The following is a 20,825-nucleotide window of genomic DNA, read 5'->3' on the forward strand; positions in this document are numbered from 1 at the left end:
GGGAAACTAGAAGGCCAGGAAGCAGAAATGAACAGTCGAAAGAATAGACTGGCTTTAAAAGCCATGAACTAATAGAAACAGAGCAGGCAGAAACCGAGAAGACAAATAGAAAAGCAGTGACAAGAGTTAGTTATACGAAGCTAGCTAAGAGCAGAGAGTAGAAGTTGAGCTGACTTGAAGGTAGCATCGAGCCAGATAGAACCAGAGGGAGAGTCAGAGAGTCTGTGTACTCCAGAAGGCTTCAGAGGTTCAAGCACACTCCTCGACATAGGCCTGTCATACTACTTTGACCCTCAGAGGTCGAGTTCACTAAGGAGACTCTGTGTACTCCAGTCCTACTGACTTACATCTGTTTAAGTGAGACTCATTTTGAGTTTACGATTGTAAAACACTGCATGAAAACATAATAGAGAGGCCACGACTGAAAGGCTGGACCAGGAGACGTAGCCCAAGAGCATTGGGTGAACTCGTTATTAAACTTGTTTGACTGTTATGTTTTTCTCTGATTGCCTCAGTGTTTGTGTATTCTATCAATCTTATCGATTCATTGCATAAGTAACATAGGCACATCCATGCGCATGAGTTTGTAATACCTTTAATTCTTTTTCTTGGATAAATTCCATATCAGTGTCTCTGCGCACAATAGGGTTTCAGTAGGCAAGGGAAGAAGCTTGATGGTTGCAGAAGCAAAGTGCACAGTTTAGGGAAGCTGGATGAGGCTAGGTTGCTCAGGAAAATGACTAAGTGTGAGATCAGTGAAACATATGTGAACATTGATAGGACTTGACTGTGATCGTACACAGACACTTAATGACACAACATAAACCATATAGAATGCATAAGACATACTTTGCTTTATGCAACAACCTTCATGACAAGAGTGCACGCAATAAGAGTGAAACATGTCTATGTGATGACAACCACCCATGCGCACGTGCTTTCCCTTGAAGCAAAAAAACATTCCCTTTGCATGATAAACAACAACCCCTATGCCCAAACATGACACATGCTGCATAAAGATGAGAACATGGACAACTCTTAAGATCAAGGAGGGGAGCTTGAAATCATCATCTTACCAACAAGTGACCAAGGATGATTGATTGCAAGATCCAAGGTAGGCTCCGAAATTCGCATGCGAACAAAAATTTTGGAATAATAGCCCACACATCATATTCCCCTGTAAACGGTAGAAACTAAGGCTAGAAAATTGAGAAAATTATCTTTCTTCAAAAATACATTTCAAATAATAAAATCCTCTTTTACTAAAAACCTTTATAAACCCTTTTAAAAAAAGCTTTATAATAAGACTCTTTATTATAAAAACACTTTAAAACCATAGACTTTTAAAAAACCATTTTTAAAAAATTAACAAAATAAACCTTTATATAATTTTTTATATAAAAAAACGTTCATAATCTTATAAATGCCTTTTATAAAGATTATTTTCAAATCTTTTATAAAGTCACTCGAAATTCTTATTCGGGCCAACAAAAAAACTTTGAAAAGGGTTTTTGTAAAAGGTTTTAATATAAAGTAATGCGGCTCACATGAACATGACTTCGGTCAACCACAATTAATGCACATGGTTCCACAGTTATTAACGGCTTGACCACATAAGTCTTGTGCACTTTTGACCACATAAATTTTGCGCGGTTTTTACGTTAACGCAGTGTGAAATTTGGGTGCTGTTTAATAATTTCACAAATTTGCAACCCAAATTTATAAAAGATATTGTTAGCTTTTTTTTGGGTTTTCTTCTCATGGGCTCCAGAGGCACTACTGATTTTGTAATATTTTCTTAATGCTGATACCAATTTGTTGGAAAGGTAGAGTAGGCAAAACACAAATTTCACACAAAACACACGAGCTGTAGCACTATTATTGATCACACAAAAACTTGATTCTTACGATGAACCCGGTGAAGGGTATTTAAACCTTTGCGCTACTATTGATCACACAAAAACTTGATTCTTACAATAAACCCGGTGAAGGGTATTTAAACCTTTGCGCTACTATTGATCACACAAAAACTTGATTCTTACAATAAACCCGGTGAAGGGTATTTAAACCTTTTCGACTAGCGACTCGCTTAAAATATCTTGACATGCAACCACATTCTTAATACCAGTGACTTAACTCACTTGACTCATGGCTTCAACACTCAACACTCTTAATTCACTCTTAAATTTTAGCCAACTCCGCACGCTGGAGTAATTAGCTTATTTTAACATCTCTGTGGCTCTCTGTAATACCAATTTGTTTGAAAGGCAAAAGAGCCAAAACACAAATTCCACACACAAAATACACGAGTTGTTGTGGCTCTTCTATTGATCACACAAAACTTAATGATTACAATGAATCCAATGAGAGATATTTATATGTTTCCAACTAGCACGCCTAAAATACTTTGACATGCAACCACATACTAAATTCATCTATCACTTAACTCCACTCCACTAGTGCAACATTAAACTAACTTACTAATTTTAACCAAATCTCACACTCAAGTAATTAACTTATTTTAACAGTGAGAGGCCTGTTCGTGTAAAAAATATTATCGAGTAAACGCTATATTGGAGTGGAGGTATCACCAGTGTCGTTGCGCGCACATGGTGAAGTAGTTTTATCCCAGAAGAAAACGACTAGACTGTCATCACATGTATCGAGAGAGTGGGGAACTGGGGGAAGAGGGGGTACGTTTACAATGCCTTCCAATATCTGCAACACTTCACTCATTGACGGCCTCGCTTCTTCCTCGTCCTGAATGCACCATCCTGCCACTATGGCAGCCCTCTCCACTTGTTCCGCGTCTGCATCGTTCAACAGTTCCTTGTCCAGCACCTCCATGGCGTTTCCTCTGCTGAGGTGAGTTGCAGCCCAAGCTGGAAAAGACAGTTCGGAGGATTCAGAGACCTTGTCCATGTTTCTTTGACCTGCAATTGTTTCAAGCAATGTTATGCCGAAGCTGTAGACGTCGGCCTTCACAGTGATTGGCAGACCTGAGAGCCACTCGGGGGCCAAGTACCCTTTCGTTCCTCTCATGGTCGTCAAGACTTTACTACACTCTCTGCCCAGGAGCTTCGCCATTCCAAAATCGGCCACCTTCGGGCATAAATTGGAGTCCAGAAGGATGTTTCGGGCTTGATGTCGCAGTGAATAATGCGGTCCTTGCACTTCTCATGCAGGTAAACAATTCCCTGGGCAGTTCCCACCGCGATGCTGAAGCGCATTTTCCAGTCCAACAACTTGTGTTGTTCATCATTTCTCGGTGATTTCTTGAAAAGGAAGGAGCTGAGGTAGCCATTAGGCATGTATTCGTACACCAACAGTCTTTGGGAGCCCTCTTTGCAAAACCCCAGCAGCCTAACCAAATTCACATGTTGGGCAACTCCGATGGTACTCATCTCCATGTAAAATTGCTTCTCTCCTTGGCTTACACTCTCCAACTTCTTAACTGCCACCAGAGAGCCATCCACTAAAGTCCCTTTGAAGATCGCGCCGAAACACCCACCTCCCAGTCGCTCAGAAAATTTCTTTGTTGCATTTTGCAGCGCTTTGTAAGTGAATAAAGTTAGCCCGACGGGGACGTATTCTGTAGAAGACAAAATCGATCGCTTGCAACACCAGATAAACAACAACACAAACGCCAAAATAGCAACCAGCCCAACCACGACACCACTCACCATGCCTGCGCGATTCGGCTTCTGGTTGGAATTGAAGGAGTGAGGTACATCAAAGGCATCTAACCTTAGAAACAGAGAGATCCCGTTGGAAGTATCGTACAAATTTAGTAATTCACCGAACCACATTACACACATCTGCACACTGCCTTTAACGTAAGTGTATGCGGTGCATGAGCAATTGTCGAGACAAGCTGCCTGGGACCGCTTTTGGCCTTTGTATTCAACCCCGTGAGAGGGCACAGATGTGCCACTTATTTCTACAAACCCGTCGGTGCTGCTTTGGTTTGCCGCATCACGGCATCGTAACGGTGTCTTCCGAACACAGCCGCCTGACCACTGGTAAGATTTCCAGTCTCTGCTGTCTCTTGGTACAAAGCCCGACACGCAGTTGCAAGACTGAACATTGTCATTATTGCATGATCCATAAGGCCCGCATATGGCATAAACCTCGCATTGAGCGACAGGCCGTTGCCAGACCATCATCCATTCTTTATTTTCCAGCAATGTGTTCGCTCGAATTTGTCCTGACTTATTATCCACAAAGACATGGATTCCCGACTGCTGTAGAGTTGAAGTAAAAGACATGGATGAACCGTTTTTGAAATATGTAAAACCATACCCGTTTTTAGCGGCTTCGGGATTAGTGCTGAAATATTGGCCGTTCCAAGGACCGTTGTGCCAATATGTTGTGTCATTATTCCACATTAGCACGAACTGGACGACTCCGTTTGGATCCATCCGTAGGGTGAAGGGTCCAGGATGCGGTTCCCAAGGGCTCCTCCACGTCGATAGCCTCTGGCTATTACTAACCTTCATGCCTGGAAACCATGTATTTTGCGGATAGTCGAAGCTCTACCAAATGATTTGAGTGTTATTCTTGGCACTCACAACAACCAAGTTACCAGAATCCATTATCACAGCAAAAGAAGGTTTATTCTCGTTTCCCTTAGAAGACAAAATGGTGGATATTCCATAAGATAAAAGGAGACTCCCGTCCTCTGTGAGATTCCGAACACTGGACGAGTTCTCCACCGGTTGCTGCACGTTGGCCACCCAAGTGATTGTCTACTGTGAAGCTTGGGCATACCAAATTCCTACATACCATTTTTCAACATCGTTGTGGTTAAGATTGAAAAATCCCAATTTGAAGATACCACGCTTCGAACTCCTGGTCCGATTACCAGTGAGAGAAAAGCCCAACACTATTCTGTCGAAAGCTGCATTTTTCGCATTGGCAGGTTTTATGTGAAGAAACAACAACACAAGCAAGAGAAAAAAACAAGACAGAATCTGTGGAAATTGCTCTATCATATTTTTTTCACTGATCCCCATTCTAAAATCAATAATCAGTGAGCTACCCTGCTGCCACACCATAGTCTCAACCCCATTATAACATGTTCATGAGTCCGATCCGACCTTTGAATGTTGTCTCGTCAACTTAAACGTTTAATGATTGAAGGTGAGTTTGAAGGCGTGTTTGATAAGGCCATTAATGATTGAAGGCGAGTTTGAAGGCGAATTTGAAGGCGTGTTTGATAAGGCCATTATAATGTGTCCATCGTGGACTGACTATTGTTGAAACATTAATTTCACCTGCGTGTCAGCAAAACCACCGGTATCGTTCCCGCACCGCCTTCACGCATAAGTTATTTTTGTCAGAGGGCCTCCGAACACCCCGACCAAGTGACACGCGTCCTGTGTACAATCCTAAAACCACCAAACTCCCGGCCATTAAACATCATTTGAGTTGTGTGGCTTAAGCTTGCGAAATTCGTCCGATTAAGTCAACGAACCAGGATCTCTTTCAAGTTGCCCGAACCTTTTTTTTTATTTAACCGTTGGTTCTAACTTTAATGTATTAAATGAATGTGTCATAGTTTTAGGTAAAAAATTTATGTTTTCATACGGCATGTATTAACACATAAAAATATATGCGATATAGTTTTGTTTTATGTGTTGACTTTTGTATTGTATTGCATTGTAACACGGGATGAAAGGAGAAAGTGTTCACAGCAGCGAAGAATGAAAAACTAGGGGAGCACAGCAGTGTGGAAAATGAGAAAGACTTGTGGCAGCAAATAAAAATATTGGGATTCCCTTTTACAAGTGCTTGCAGTTTGTTGAAACGAATGGGAATGCAAATGTAATTTTTTTTATTGAATATGTAATGTGAAAACCCAGGAATGTAATGAAAAATTTCACTCAGAAGGGAATGTGAAAGTTTTTTTTTATTTTACAGCAGTAAACCTATGTAAGAAAATTTTTTTTTTACAGCAGTGAATGTAAAAACTTTTCACATAGCAGTGAATGAAGATTTTACACAGTAGTGTAAAATTATTTTAAAAGAGGCAGAGTAATTTTGTTTTTGGTGGAAGTTCTTGGTGAATCCCTCTGATAAAGAGGAAGAAATTTGTATCAGGCAGATTATGAATTAATACAAGTTTATTTTGGTTGAGAAACTCTGCTTTGCTGAAAAATTTTGTTTGTTTCCCTATGTTAAAGATCCCATGGAGAAAAACAGAGCATTGTCTCTGTGTTCAGTTAATTTGTGTTTGAAATTACCAGAAATTTCCAACATGGTATCAGAGCAGATCCAGGCTCTTTGAAGGTGATAAAGAAGCTGAAGGAAGGTTCCTTTTGTTGCAGCAGTAAATCCTCTCCAGCAAAGTGAAGTCTCAGGCAAAAGAATCCAGGTATTCCTCAAAGTTTTTTTTGTTACTGCTGAAGAAACAATCAGTATTTTAAATACACAGTCCAATATTTGAAGCATAGCTGAGAATGCAAGGAATGGCCAGCACAAGCACTAGCATGGGTATGTTTAATACCCAGCTCCCACAGTTTAATGGGAAAAACTATGACTATTGGGCAATAACCATGAGAGCCCTGTTTGCCTCACAAGATTTATGGGAATTAGTTGAAGATGGTTTTGAAGAACCAGCAGATGAAAATGAGTTTAATAGGTTAACTCAGGCAGGGAAAGATCTATTGAAGAGTAATAGGAAGAAGGATTCAAAAGCCCTTGTATTTTGTATCAAGCAGTGGACCAGAGTGTGTTTCCAAGGATAGCAGCAGCTAAGACATCCAAAGAAGCATGGAAAACTCTCAAGACAGCCTATCAAGGCATGGAGAAAGTGAAGACAGCAAAACTACAATTGCTGAGGAAAGATTTTGAGAACCTGTGCATGAAGGAGTCAGACAATATTGACTCATTCTTCACACATGTGATTGGTCTGGTCACACAAATAAGGACTCATGGAGAAGTTCTTGAAGAAAGGAGGATTGTGGAGAAAATATTGAGGGTCCTACCCTCAAAGTTTGATGTGATTGTCACCACCATAGAAGAGACAAAGGATCTCTCAAACTTTTCAGTTGATGAACTTCATGCATCACTGATAACACATGAGCAGAGATTGAGTAGAAATGAAAACTCATCTCTAGAGCAAGCCTTCAAGACCCAGATATCCTTTGGAAGAGGAAGAGGTCAAGGTAGAGGAAGCAAGAGAGGAAGAGGCAGAAGCCAAAACAGAGGTGGAATGAACAGTATAGCAAATGCTCAAGGAAGAGGCAGCAATCCAAATCAGAACCAAGGCCAAGGCAGCAGTCAACAAAGAGGACAACATCATGCTCAAGGACAAAGGTATGAAAAATCCAATGTCCAATGTTATTACTGTAAAAAATATGGGCATTATGCAAATGAATGTAGGAAGAAGCAGCATGATATGAGTAATAGATCTAATGCAAATATCACTAGAAAAAATTTCAGCCAAGATAATGTCCTTTTAGCTTGTAACATGGCTAAAACAAATAGTGATGATATGTGGTTTCTAGACTCTGGTTGTAGCAACCATATGACAGGAAACATAGCCCTGTTTTCTGCTTTAGATCACAATGTGAAGTCACAAGTCACACTTAGGATTGATAGTAAAATTTCTGTTATGGGAAAAGGAGAAGTTAAAATATTTACAAAGAAGGGTGAGAAGAAAACCATAGCAGATGTCTACTATGTTCCTGGAATGAAATGTAACCTCTTGAGTATTGGACAGCTTGTTCAAAAGGGGTACAATGTCTTCTTTGAGAATGATGTATGCACCATCATGGATAGAGCACCCAGCAAACGATGTATTGCTGAAGTAAAGATGACAAGGAACAGGATGTTCCCTCTCAGAATAAGGGCAGATTTGAAAAACAAAGAAGTAATTGCAGCAGTTACCCAAGAGGCTTTCCAAAGCGTACCAAAGGATGAAAATTGGTTGTGGCACCTGAGATTTGGGCATCTCAACTTTGGAGGTCTTAATTTATTGAGTAGAAAAGGAATGGTAAGAGGATTACCATTGATAGAGAAACCGGACAGCCTTTGTGAAGGTTGTATCTTGGGGAAACAACACAGAGAAAGTTTTCCATCAGGGAAAAGCATAAGGGCAAAAGCACCCTTAGAGATTGTCCACTCAGACTTATGTGGACCGATGCAAACTCCATCACTAGCAGGCAGCCAATATTTTCTAACATTCATTGATGATTTCACCAGAAAGACTTGGGCTTATTTTCTAAAGAACAAAAGTGAAGTGTTTGAAAAATTTCGAAATTTCAAAGCACTTGTAGAAAACCAAAGCGGGCTGCATATCAAAGTTTTGAGAACTGACAGAGGAGGTGAGTATATCTCCAAGGAATTCCTACGGTTTTGTAGAGAAAATGGAATACATAAGCAATTCACAGCTAGGTACACCCCGCAGCAAAATGGAGTTGCTAAAAGGAAGAATAGGACCATCATGGATATGGCGAGGAGCATGTTGAAGGCAAAGCATTTGCCAAATGATTATTGGGCTGAAGTTGTACATTGTGCAGTATATATTTTGAATAGGTGTCCTACAAAAGCAGTGATGAACAAAGTGCCGGAAGAAGCATGGAGTGGGAGAAAGCAAGGAGTCACCCACATGAAAGTTTTTGGATGTGTGGCCTATGCACACATTCCAGATCAGCTAAGGAAGAAGTTGGATAGCAAAGGGGAGAAATGTATTTTCATTGGATACAGTGAGGAATCCAAAGCTTACAGGTTGTATATCCCATCTACCAAGAAGTTTTTTGTGAGCAAAGATGTTCTAATCATTGAGGAGGAAGCTTGGGATGGAAGCATAGAAAAAACAGTGAATGTTAAAAACTGTTTGTCTCATGATGAAGATGATGAGGAGATGGCTGAAATACATCCCCAAATAGCAGTGCCAACAAAAGGATAGCAAGAGACACCCTTGAGGAGAAATGAGAGTGCATCTCCTAGCACACCACAAGGAGGAAATTCAAGTGCATCTTCAAGCACTTGCACACCAAATGAAAGAGGTAAGAAATTCATAAACTTAAGTGATATTTATGATGAAGGAATGAATTCCTTGTTTGCTTTGTATTGTCATGTTGATGACCCTATTCATTTCGAAGATGCAATTAAGGATAAGAAATGGATAGAAGCTATGGATGAGGAGATCAATGCCATAGAGAGAAACAAGACATGGGATTTGGTTGAGCTACCAAAAGGTAAGGAAGTCATTGGAGTTAAATGGGTCTACAAGACCAAGAGCAATACTGAAGGCAAAATAGAAAGACACAAGGCAAGGCTGGTTGTCAAGGGATACAAGCAACAGTATGGGAGAGACTATGAGGAAACTTGTGCACCGGTTGCAAGAATGGAAACCGTGAGAGCAGTGTTGTCCATAGCAACACAAAACAAGTGGAAAGTTTACCAAATGGACGTGAAATTAGCATTCCTAAATGGAGTCTTAATGGAAGAGGTTTATATTGAACAACCTCCAGGCTATGAGAAGAAAGGCCAAGAGCACAAAGTGTGCAGATTGAAGAAAGCTCTTTATGGGCTGAAGCAAGCACCAAGAGCATGGTACAGTAGGATAGATTCCTATCTACTAGAAAATGGATTTGAAAAATGTGAGGGAGAACCCACCGTTTATATCAAAGAAAAGGATGGTAAAATTTTAATTGTTGTGTTGTATGTTGATGATGTTATTTTCACAGGTAATGATGATTGCCTTATTGAAAATTTCAAATCAGTCATGAAAGAGGAATTTGAAATGACTGACATGGGTTTGCTGAGATACTTCTTAGGAATAGAAGTAGATCAAAATGAAAATGGAATTTTTATCTCACAAGCAAAATATGTAAATGAAGTGTTGGGCAGATTTAATATGCAAGAGTGCAAAGCAGCAATCACTCCCACAGTGATGGGATTAAAACTCAGCAAAGAGGACAGCAGCAAGGATTTTGATCCTAGCTTGTACAAGAGCATAGTTGGCAGCGTAATGTATTTGACTGCAACTAGGTTAGATATAATGTTTGCTGTTAGTTTAATTTCCAGATTCATGGAGAGGCTAAAAGAAGCACATTGGCAGGCAACAAAAAGAATTCTAAGGTATGTCAAAGGTACTAAAAGACTTGGCATTTTATATACTGTCTCAGAATGTTCAGATTTAATTGGATACACTGATAATGATTGAGCTGGAAGTGTAGATGATCGGAAAAGCACATCCGGTTATGTTTTTCACATGGGTTCAGGAGCCATTTCATGGGCTTCTAAGAAACAGCTTATTGTAGCGTTGTCTACAGCAGAGGCAGAATATGTGGCAGCTACAGCAGCAACATGTCAAGCAGTTTGGATGAGAAGAATGTTGAGGAGCTTAGGCCAAGAGCAGGCAAAAGCAACAATGATTTTTTGTGACAATAGCTCAGCTATTGCATTATCTAAGAATTCGGTGTTTCATAAGAGAACGAAACACATTGACACAAGGTTTCATTACATCAGGGAATTGGTGAGCAATGGAGAAATTGTTTTACAACATTGCAGGACTCAGGAACAGGTTGCAGACATTCTGACAAAGCCATTGGATCAAAAAAGCTTCGAATTTTTGAGGAAATGTTTGGGTATGACTGATAACCCAGCAGCTGAAATTAAAGGGGAGTGTTGAAACATTAATTTCACCTGCATGTCAGCAAAACCACCGGTATCGTTCCCGCACCGCCTTCACGCATAAGTTGTTTTTGTCAGAGGGCCTCCGAACACCCTGACCAAGTGACATGCGTCCTGTGTACGATCCTAAAACCACCAAACTCCCGACCATTAAACATCGTTTGAGTTGTGCGGCTTAAGCTTGCGAAATTCGTCCGATTAAATCAACGGACTAGGATCTCTTTCAAGCTGCCCGAACCTTTTTTTTTATTTAACCGCCGGTTCTAACTTTAATGTATTAAATGAATGCGTCATAGTTTTAGGTAAAAACTTTATGTTTTCATACGGCATGTATTAACACATAAAAATATATGCGTTATAGTTTTGTTTTATGTGTTGACTTTTGTATTGTATTGCATTGTAACATGGGATGAAAGGAGAAAGTGTTCGTAGCAGCGAAGAATGAAAAACCAGGGGAGCACAGAAGTGTGGAAAATGAGAAAGACTTGCGGCAGCAAATAAAAATTTTGGGATTCCCTTTTACAGGTGCTTGTAGTTTGTTGAAACGAATGGGAATGCAAATGTAATTTTTTTTATTGAATATGTAATGTGAAAACCCAGGAATGTAAAGAAAAATTTCACTCAGAAGGGAATGTGAAAGTTTTTTTTATTTTACAGCAGTAAACCTATGTAAGAAAATTTTATTTTACAGTAGTGAATGTAAAAACTTTTCACATAGCAGTGAATGAAGATTTTACACAGCAGTGTAAAATTATTTGTAAAATAGGCAGAGTAATTTTGTTTTTGGTGGAAGTTCTTGGTGAATCCCTCTGAGAAAGAGGAAAAAATTTGTATCAGGCAGATTATGAATTAATACAAGTTTATTTTGGTTGAGAAACTCTGCTTTGCTCATAAATTTTGTTTGCTTCCCTGTGTTAAAGACCCCGTGGAGAAAAACAGAGCATTGTCTCTGTGTTCAGTTAATTTGTGTTTGAAATTACCCGAAATTTCCAACAACTATGGGTTGAAATTAAGTTTATGACGCGCCACTCAAAGTTTATTTAAGATTTAAATTGAACATTTTTTTTATATGGACTAGTTATAATGACTTATGAAGCACACCTATAGATAGATGTGTCCATATGCTATATATACTTACACGGCAGTGTGAATTATATATGGTGCTTATATGTTTTAAGTACACCACTTAAAAAGCCTCCGATAAAAACTCAATTGCTTAGGCTTTGTGAGCCATCTATATGAAAAATATTTTTCGTTTTTGGACTTTCTCAAAAAAAATTCTACCATGTTAGATCTATTTAATCTAGTTCCAAATTTCTCTCAGCGTCTTGTTTGAATATGATGATACAAAAAATTAAAGTTTCCATTCATATAAGATTATGATGAAATATTAATAATATTGGATGACTTAAAATTAAGTAAAACCTCTAGGGACATTTATTATATTATGTATAGACTTTGAATCATTAATACAAGATTTTTATGAAATATTAACACTATTGGATATCTTAAAATTAGGTCAAATTTTTAGGGACATTGTTACACTATGTATAGGCTTTGAATTATGATAAAATTATGGTCATGTTCAATTGTTTTGGGCCTGATAAATGTGTTTAATGAGATAAATGAGATAATTGGATCATGATAAAATTATGATCATGTTCAATTGTATTGGTCATGATAATTCTGTCTAATGAGATAAATGAGATAATTGTCTCTATGGTTGTGAACTATGGGCCAATAGTACATCCGACATGCAGTGGAGATAAATTGAGAAAATTCAGAAGCTTTTGATTACAAACAAATTCAAGATTAAAAGTGTAGTTCTTTATACTATATTGTTAAGTGAAACAGGACAACTCCTATTGAAGCAATTGTTGCTATGGTGCGAGTCATAAGGTATTTAAATAAAATTGAGCAAAGAGGGTAGATAGCCTAAGGTTGTCTTTAATGACAGATTGGGCAAGAGAAAAAAATACATGGATGCAGCAAAATAACAAATGGTTTAGTAAATGGGGTATTTGTTTGAATGTGTGTCCTATAAACAACAAAGAGATAAAAGATTTTGTTGTGGAAAAGTTCCACAAGCTTACTTGGGATGAGGAGCTAGGAAGAAAGAAAAATTACTATATTGAAGTGTTCAATTCCACTCATAGTCATCAACCAAAAGCATACATAGAGGCCAATATCTCTTCGAGAGCCAAAATTCTTATTGCTCAGTTAAAATTCTCATCAACTCTATTGTGAAACAAGGCCCTGGAAAAGGCCAAAAGAAGTGTGGGAGAAAAGAGTATGCATTTTTTGTTCTTCTGGAAAAGTGGAAATAGAAAAACATTTCATTTTAGAATGTGAGGTCTTCAAAGACAACATAGAAAATTATGCGGCCAAAAGAAGTGTGGGAGGAAAGAGTATGCATTTTTTGTTCTTCTGGAAAAGTGGAAATAGAAAAACATTTCATTTTAGAATGTGAGGTCTTCAAAGACAACATAGAAAATTATTCAGAAATGCTGGCAGCTAACTCTTGGGATAATCTATTTAGTGAGGGGTTTGTCGAGAAGCTAGGAGCATTTATTTTGAAGTTTCATAGAAAAAGGGCCGAATCCATCAAACAAATGAAGAAGCAATCTGTCCCATAGGCTATCTTTAGCCTCATGGACGTTAAAATAATTTCTTTCTTCTTTCTTTCTTTCCAATGCTCCATTGTCTAATGAGGTAATTGTTTCCAATGAGATCATTGTTATGAGTTGTTACTTAGCATGAAGATTCTTATAATATAATACTCTTACTAAAATATTGAAAATGTTTTCTGTGTATAAAAATGTTAATTTTTAACTAAATGGTTGAATAATATAAAAGAAAAATGAGGATAATATTCATACCATTAAAATACCATTTCATTTAAATTAAAATCAAATTTTGATACAAAGAAGAAATAGAGATTAAAAAGAAACTAAAGTGCTACAAAGAAACAATTAATATAAAAGATTAAAAGTAATTTTGAAATATAGCTAAATTTAACTCATAAAAAAAATGACACTCTTAAAATATGAATAAACCTGAATTATACAAAAAAATGACACTCTTAAAATATGAATGAACCTGAATTATACAATGAAATTAGACTAACTTCACAATGAAATTACATTTTGAACCAATCTTAACACTTCAAAAAATATTTTCATTATAATAAAAATAAAATAAAAATAAAAATAATTCTATTAAAATATCTTGAATATCTACATTAAATTTCAATTTGAAAATATTTACAATTCTAATACTCTAATTTCATATATATATATATATATATAAACATTTTTAGAAAATGGTGTTTAATTTTTTATTTATTTTTTAATAAAAATATAAAAAGATCGGGAGGTTTTCATTTGCATAAAAGAGTATTCTTTCCTAACTTGGTGCAAAAATAGTCAATTTTAATCGATCCTTAGTATGCTAAGTTTGCGATATTGATAAGAAAAATATTAGAAATGTTTCCTATTAGAGAAAAATATTTATTAGGCCGATAGGCCTTCCTATGAGTGAGACTTTCGTTGTCCTTTTCTTTCAGAGGTTGACACCTGACGTCCTCCAGTGACGAGAGTACGTCTGACATCTGTGCACAATGTTTTATTTATGAGGTTGACACCTGGCGTCCTTCAGTGACGAGAGTACGTCTGACATCTGTGCACAGTGTTTTAGGGCCACCCTTATGCTCTCTACTGACATCTGTGCACATTTTCCTGATATTCATCATGGTCTTCCTCCTTCAGTTACTCCTTCAGTTACTCGTCATGGCCTTCATCCTTCAGTTATGGACGGAACATGGCGGAACATGGCCTTCATTTCTGTTATGGGTGGAGGGTTGTTATGGGCGGAGAGCTCGAGAGCCATCGTCTTCATTGTTACAGGTAAACGCTATTTTGATAGTCTATGTTGTTACAGGTAAACGCTATGCTGATATCTCCTTCACTATCAGAAAATATGTTAATCTATTTTGTATAGATTTATGGTCAAAAATCCTTCTGGACTGATCCCGTTTTTAGAGATGGGAAACATGGATCCAAGACTCTGATAAAATTGCAGAATATTTAGACAAGCACTATGCCGAAAACACCCTAAAAACCCGATGGAATTCAGGGAGGCTGGGAGTAAAATCTTTCCAATATTTACAAATTGGCTCCAAAGCAAGGATCTCGGCAGCTCCTGTAGAGATGAATTTGTGGGGGAGCTCGTAGGGTTTGATCGCCAGTTGCATAACCAAGTGAGCCTGGTTTTCTTCCCTCTGTTCAATGCTTAGTTGTTCATTCATTATAAATATATATCTTTTTTTCTAATGCTTACTTGTTCTTTAATTAGAATAATCTACGAGGCGAAACGAACGATGAACATTTTTTGTAATGCTTATTTTTTTGTTGACTCTGTGACTAGCCCATGAAGTTTATTTTATAACTATGTTGTCAACACAGTTCCCTGTTCCAGAAACTTCTCATGACATCTACAGGGTGCTGCAGATCTTATGGGTAATGGTGATCCTGTTTTTCATAGACAAGATCGGGTTTATTGTATGGTTACCCCATATTTTTTATTGGAGTGTGAATATATAATGCTTAAATATATACATATCCTTCTGCATGGAACAGTATTGTGTAATATTCAGTATTTGAAATATAAGTCTGGACTCTGCATACAGGAGTTTTTTCTTGTGCATGTTCTCTGTATGGAAGATTTGTATTTTAGCCTTAGTTTTTTGCATGGAACAATTTTATAGAGTTTATGCCTTAGAGAGCAGTATGCAGGGTCATTTCCTTGTTTATTTTCTGTCTTACAGAGATATCTCCTTCCAGACAAAGATTATCTCCTTGCAGCAAAATATTTCTAAGAGTAGACAGAAATGTCAATGCTCTATCCCAAGACTTTATCTACCTTGGTCTAGGTTGTAACTTATCGGTAATTATGAAATTTTATCTCGACTTTCAAAGCTAGCAAAGCTCAGTGTTTAAATGTAACTTTTATGCTTTTCCATGTTTTTAAGTCAATAATATTGTCACAGTGGATTGGGAAGTAAGGGGTTCATAATTATGCTTTCCATATTTTGATGTATTCCCAAACATGGTGGCAGGGACCAACCCACGTTCTCATCACGACTGAGGCAAGCCAAGGGTTCATAAATGTATGTTTTATATGTTTATCAGGCACCCACGTTGTCAGCATGACTCAGAAGACAGGGCTTAGACATAATTCCATGCTTATTAAGCACCTACATTTTCAACCTGGCTTGGCATGTGATATAATCTTATTATAAGAATTTTTGGAGAACATACTGTTCTATGTAATTGTTCTAGCCATTTGGTAACATGCCCAAGTTAGTTGACATGGTTGAGTTCACATATTTCTTTTCATGAAGTTGTTGCACCAGTTTATCAGTGGAGGCAATCTTGCATGGCCAAATGTTGTGTTTTGAGAAACTTGAGAGACATCTTTATTTTGCGAGTGGAAGCTTTGCTATATCTTAATATGAGTGGCGAAGAGATGCACTTTTATTTACAAGATCATTCAAATTGTACATTTCTTACTCAGATTCGTCTTACAGGTTCTATCAGGAGAAAAGCTTGAGTGAAACATGACAAAATTCAGGGCTTCTATTTGCTACCCAGTGAAAGAGTGCATGGATTTATTAGCAGATTGTTTTTCGTTAATATGTGAGTGGGTTTGATTGAGTAATTACATTGCAATAAGATTTTTGCCTCGTAGTGCTCATTAGTTCATTTTCAATGGAGTCATTGTAGGATATAACTTATCGGAGAGATTGTCTGTAAATAGAGAATTAGACCACTAAATATCTTATCCATATCCGTTTTTATTCCTTTTAGTACGACTTGCAAACAAATTTACTTTTAAAAACAAGTGTCAGCTGACCTTACGAAAGAAAGCATTAGAACATAACTCTGAATGTTTTCAGTTTGGATACAATTGTAGTCCTAGGAACAGTTAAACTGTATGCCTTGCCCAGGAAATTACCTGTACAACACTCTTGATAAGCTTTTCGTCTCCGATACAAAACGCATTAGTTCAAATTGTCAATTTATTTTATGCTTCTATAGGCTACTTTAAATTCCAGCAAAAGCATTTGATAGGGGACTAACTGCCTATCATTAATTTCCTGTATATACTTCGAAGTTTCTTTTTTGAATAAGTTTGAGGTCAATGGACAATATCCGCTTTGTTCAATTTGTCAACGAACTTGCTCTCGTTTACTATCTAAGTCAAGTATTTGCAGCTATGTTGATTTCTATTTGACACTCTGTATTGCCTTCACCGTTACTTTTTGAAACCTTAATAGTGCGGTTTGCTTTATTTATATAAACAAGTCCTGTACAGGGTCATTACAGGTATTCCTTCCATTTCTTTAGAGAATAAACATTTCTACGATATGGCCTATACAATTTCTTCCACTCCTCCCCATTCTCCAACCAAAATGCCGTCTTTCTCTAGCGATTAAATGTTTTTTTACATAGTGATAGGGGCTGACATACATCCTTTGATGTATTCTGAAGAATGGAATGCATCCCCACCTTGTACACTTGATTTGAGTTCCCATTACCCCATCTCCCAGTAGACTGTCTGATAAATCTAGCCATTCTTCTCCTGCACTAAATTTGTAGCTTTTCCCCATAAGTTTTCATGGCCCCCATCCCATAATATGCAATCTCACAGGCTAGCTATTCATGCTATCTTGGAAAAACATCTCTATCTTTCTCGCAACCCTTGATACAAATCCAAGTCAAGAATACCTGGAATTGGAGATTACAGGCCTCAGTCACTCTGGAACAAGATTTTCAGTGGTTTGACTTGCATTTGTAGTTATTTATTTTCTACAGATTTGCATGTCAAAGTCTAGATTCAACTGAAGTAATTCTAGGAATCTGTTTTCTTAGAAGAAACATCTTCAATGAAGCTTTGTAATAGTTCAAATACTCCTTGAGAAAGAACTCCATAAGGTTTCTGTAATATCTTGAATTCTGTGAGACTCTGTTTTATGTTGAACTCTCTGAAACTCTGTTTTTGGTTGTTTGACTTACAGTTGTATCTATTTATTTTCTATAAATTTTCTTGTCAAAATCTTGAATCAACTGAAGTAATTCTAGCTTCTTCCATATCAATGATCCAGGTGACCAAGAAATCAAATTGAACTATAGATTCCAGACAAAATAAAAACTGGGTCCCTAGATTATCCATGTAGGAAGCCCAAAAAGCTATACTGCAACAACGCTTTAGTCTTCCACATTTACCCAAATCTGCACACTCACAGACACCCAAAACAGTTTGATGCCCCCACAACTTGCACTCGCATTCCTTATAGACGTATTAGTCGTCTTCTCTACCTACCCCAATTGGCAAAATAGCGTTCAGAAACACAGAGGATAATGCATAGTAAAAAATAGGATTGTAAATGGGTCCACCGGATCCCAGATTCAGATACGACCCACTGAAAATAAAATGGAAAAGCTCCTGAAAACCAGTGTCCCACTAATAAAACTTATATGAAATATGAGAATGGGAAAAAAATGTGTTCCTATTATCTTAAAATTTCCATTGCTTAATCATAAATAGTAGTTTTTAATTTTAGTGGTTTCAGATTTATTTAAATCAATTAGAATATTTTACTTATTTTTTTGTAACATATAAATATAATTTTTTTATTGGGTTATACATATATATTCCCAAATAATTTTGATTAGTTGGGATTTAATTTGGGAAATTTATTGATTTGATTTATTTTAAATGATTGATTGGATTTTATTATATAAATAATTGAGAGAAAAGAAGAATAATAACTTGTATAATTTTGATTAAAGATTTATTTTATTTTGGGCAATTTATTGATTAGGTTTAGTTTGAATGATTGGATTATTATAACATTTATTTTTTTAAACCAAAATACAATTTTTTCAATTTAACATTTCTATCGGCTTCTCTTTGCACCTTTTGGGACAATTGCTAGTTTAATCCACTTGAATGAGTCAATACGGTAAACCTAGAGCAATGGTGGACAGATTGTCGCCTGACCTTTGATTGTTTTCCGTCCCACCTGAACGACTTCTTTGAATGTTGGGTGTTGCGTTTGAACGAGTCAATACGGTATAGCTACACTAATGGTGGACTAACTGGTGTGGGGGCTTTGACTAACGACGGACTGAGCGAAGACTGGTTTGCACTTGGGCAATTGTTCAAGCATTTAATGTTTAAAAAATAATTCCAGGTTGACAAAATATTCACATTAAAGGTCTAAATGGTCAAAATGGTCCATGATTAATTAAAAATTATTTTAATTAACAAATATTTATTTTATGACATAGCTGTATAGTTGAAAATTTAAATTTGATACTAAATTTACGATGATCTGTAACAAACAACAAATATTTATTTGAGATTTACATTTATAGCTAATAATAAAAATGCAATATTAAGTGTAAATAAGGATTAATTTAAAGTGTTATTTTTTGGAAAGTTTTTGGTTTATTTTTTGATTTAATGTCTAGAATTTAATAGAGATTCATTGAAATCACAAGTTTGATAGTTAAATTCTTCAACAACTAAGTGCTCAGGGGTTTTTCCAAAAAGTTGAATTTATATATGTAGTCAAAAAACCATTTTAAACAATACAAATCAAGATTGGACAACAATTTTTCATCTAAAAATCACAAAATCACAGTTAAGTAAATAAGTTATAATCATGATCAACACATAGTTATTTGGACTTACATTTATATGAAAGAAAATGCACTTGCAATAATAAATTTATATAATTTTTCGTGACGGACTAAAATCTCTTGTTAAAATTATTTGGCAATGAAAATTGTATTTTTATTTTTAAGGATCAATAAGTTAATAAATGTTTTAAAACTTGAATTTATTTAGTTTTTAAAATATTTTAATCATTTATTTTATTAATTTTATAAAATTGGTTATTGGTAAATATAACATCCCTCCTTCTAATAAATTTATGTTTGACTAGATTCCATATACAATAACCAAATTCTTCATCTGCATATCCCAGAAAAATACATTTCATAGATTTATCACCTAGCTTAGTTCTATTTTCTTTGGTAATATGTAAAAATGCGTCACATCCAAAGATTTTCAAACGAGAATAATTCAACTTCTTACTTCTTCAGGGATATCGCCATCCAAGGCTGTAGTTGGAGATCGATTTATAAGATAGCAAGTTGTCCTTACAACCTCTTCCCAAAAATGCTTCTCCAAACCAAAATTTGACAACATACTCCTCACTTTCTCCATAATGGTGTGATTCATCCTTTCTGCAACACCATTATGTTGAGGAGTACCGAACACAATCTTCTCATGCTTTATGCCAAACCTGTTACAATATTCCTTGAATGCATTTGAGCAATATTCTCCACCATTATCTGTTCTTAGGCAATTGAGAAATTTGTTAGTCTCTCTTTCAACAACAACATGGAATTTTTGAAATATTTCAAACACTTCACTTTTACTTTTCATAGGGTAGGCCCAAACCTTCCTGGATGCATCATCTATAAATGTTACAAAATATGATGCTCCTCCTAATGACTTAATGTTAACAGGCCCAAACACATATGAGTGTATCAATTCTAACAAAATTTTCTTTCTGTCATTGCCACCTGTAAGGAATGAAACCCTTATTTGTCTACCATATATACAATGCTCACAAAGATCAAGATGATAGGATTTCAAGCCTGGCAATACATTTTTGCCAACAAGGATTTTTAAGCCCTTTTCGCTCATGTGACCCAAGCACTTATGCCACAGATTTGTTGAATTTCCTTCTTTTGTGACAACAACAAAATCCAATTTTCCTATCATTGCCTTCAATGTACATAATGTTCCTGTCTTGGGTCCTCTGTCCACGACCAATGCTTGTTTTCTAATTTTCCAATCTTCTTTTCCAAAGCTTGTGTAATAGCCTTCATCATCCAACCATCCCATAGATATCAAACTCATGCACATTTCTAGTACATGCTTGACCTGTTTCAATAATATATCTTGTCCATCCTTCATCTTGATGTAGACATCTCCCACTCCAACAATACTGCAAAAATGATTATTCCCCAAGTGCACTCTACCATAATCACCAGGATTATATGCAACAAAACTATCTTTGAATGGGGTTACATGGTGAG

The 20,825-nt window shown here is 36.5% G+C and overlaps 1 pseudogene; it reads right to left on the reverse strand.

The window, feature by feature from the left end:
* Positions 1 to 2,544: 2,544 nt before the first annotated feature.
* LOC149233736 (G-type lectin S-receptor-like serine/threonine-protein kinase At2g19130 pseudogene) overlaps positions 2,545 to 20,825 on the reverse strand; it is a 52,723-nt pseudogene continuing 34,442 nt past the window's right edge.

The sequence above is a fragment of the Pinus tabuliformis genome, chromosome J (assembly GCF_031772625.1).
Source record: "Pinus tabuliformis cultivar Carrire ecotype Pingquan chromosome J, CPIR1, whole genome shotgun sequence".
NCBI classification, from domain to species: Eukaryota; Viridiplantae; Streptophyta; class Pinopsida; order Pinales; family Pinaceae; genus Pinus; species Pinus tabuliformis.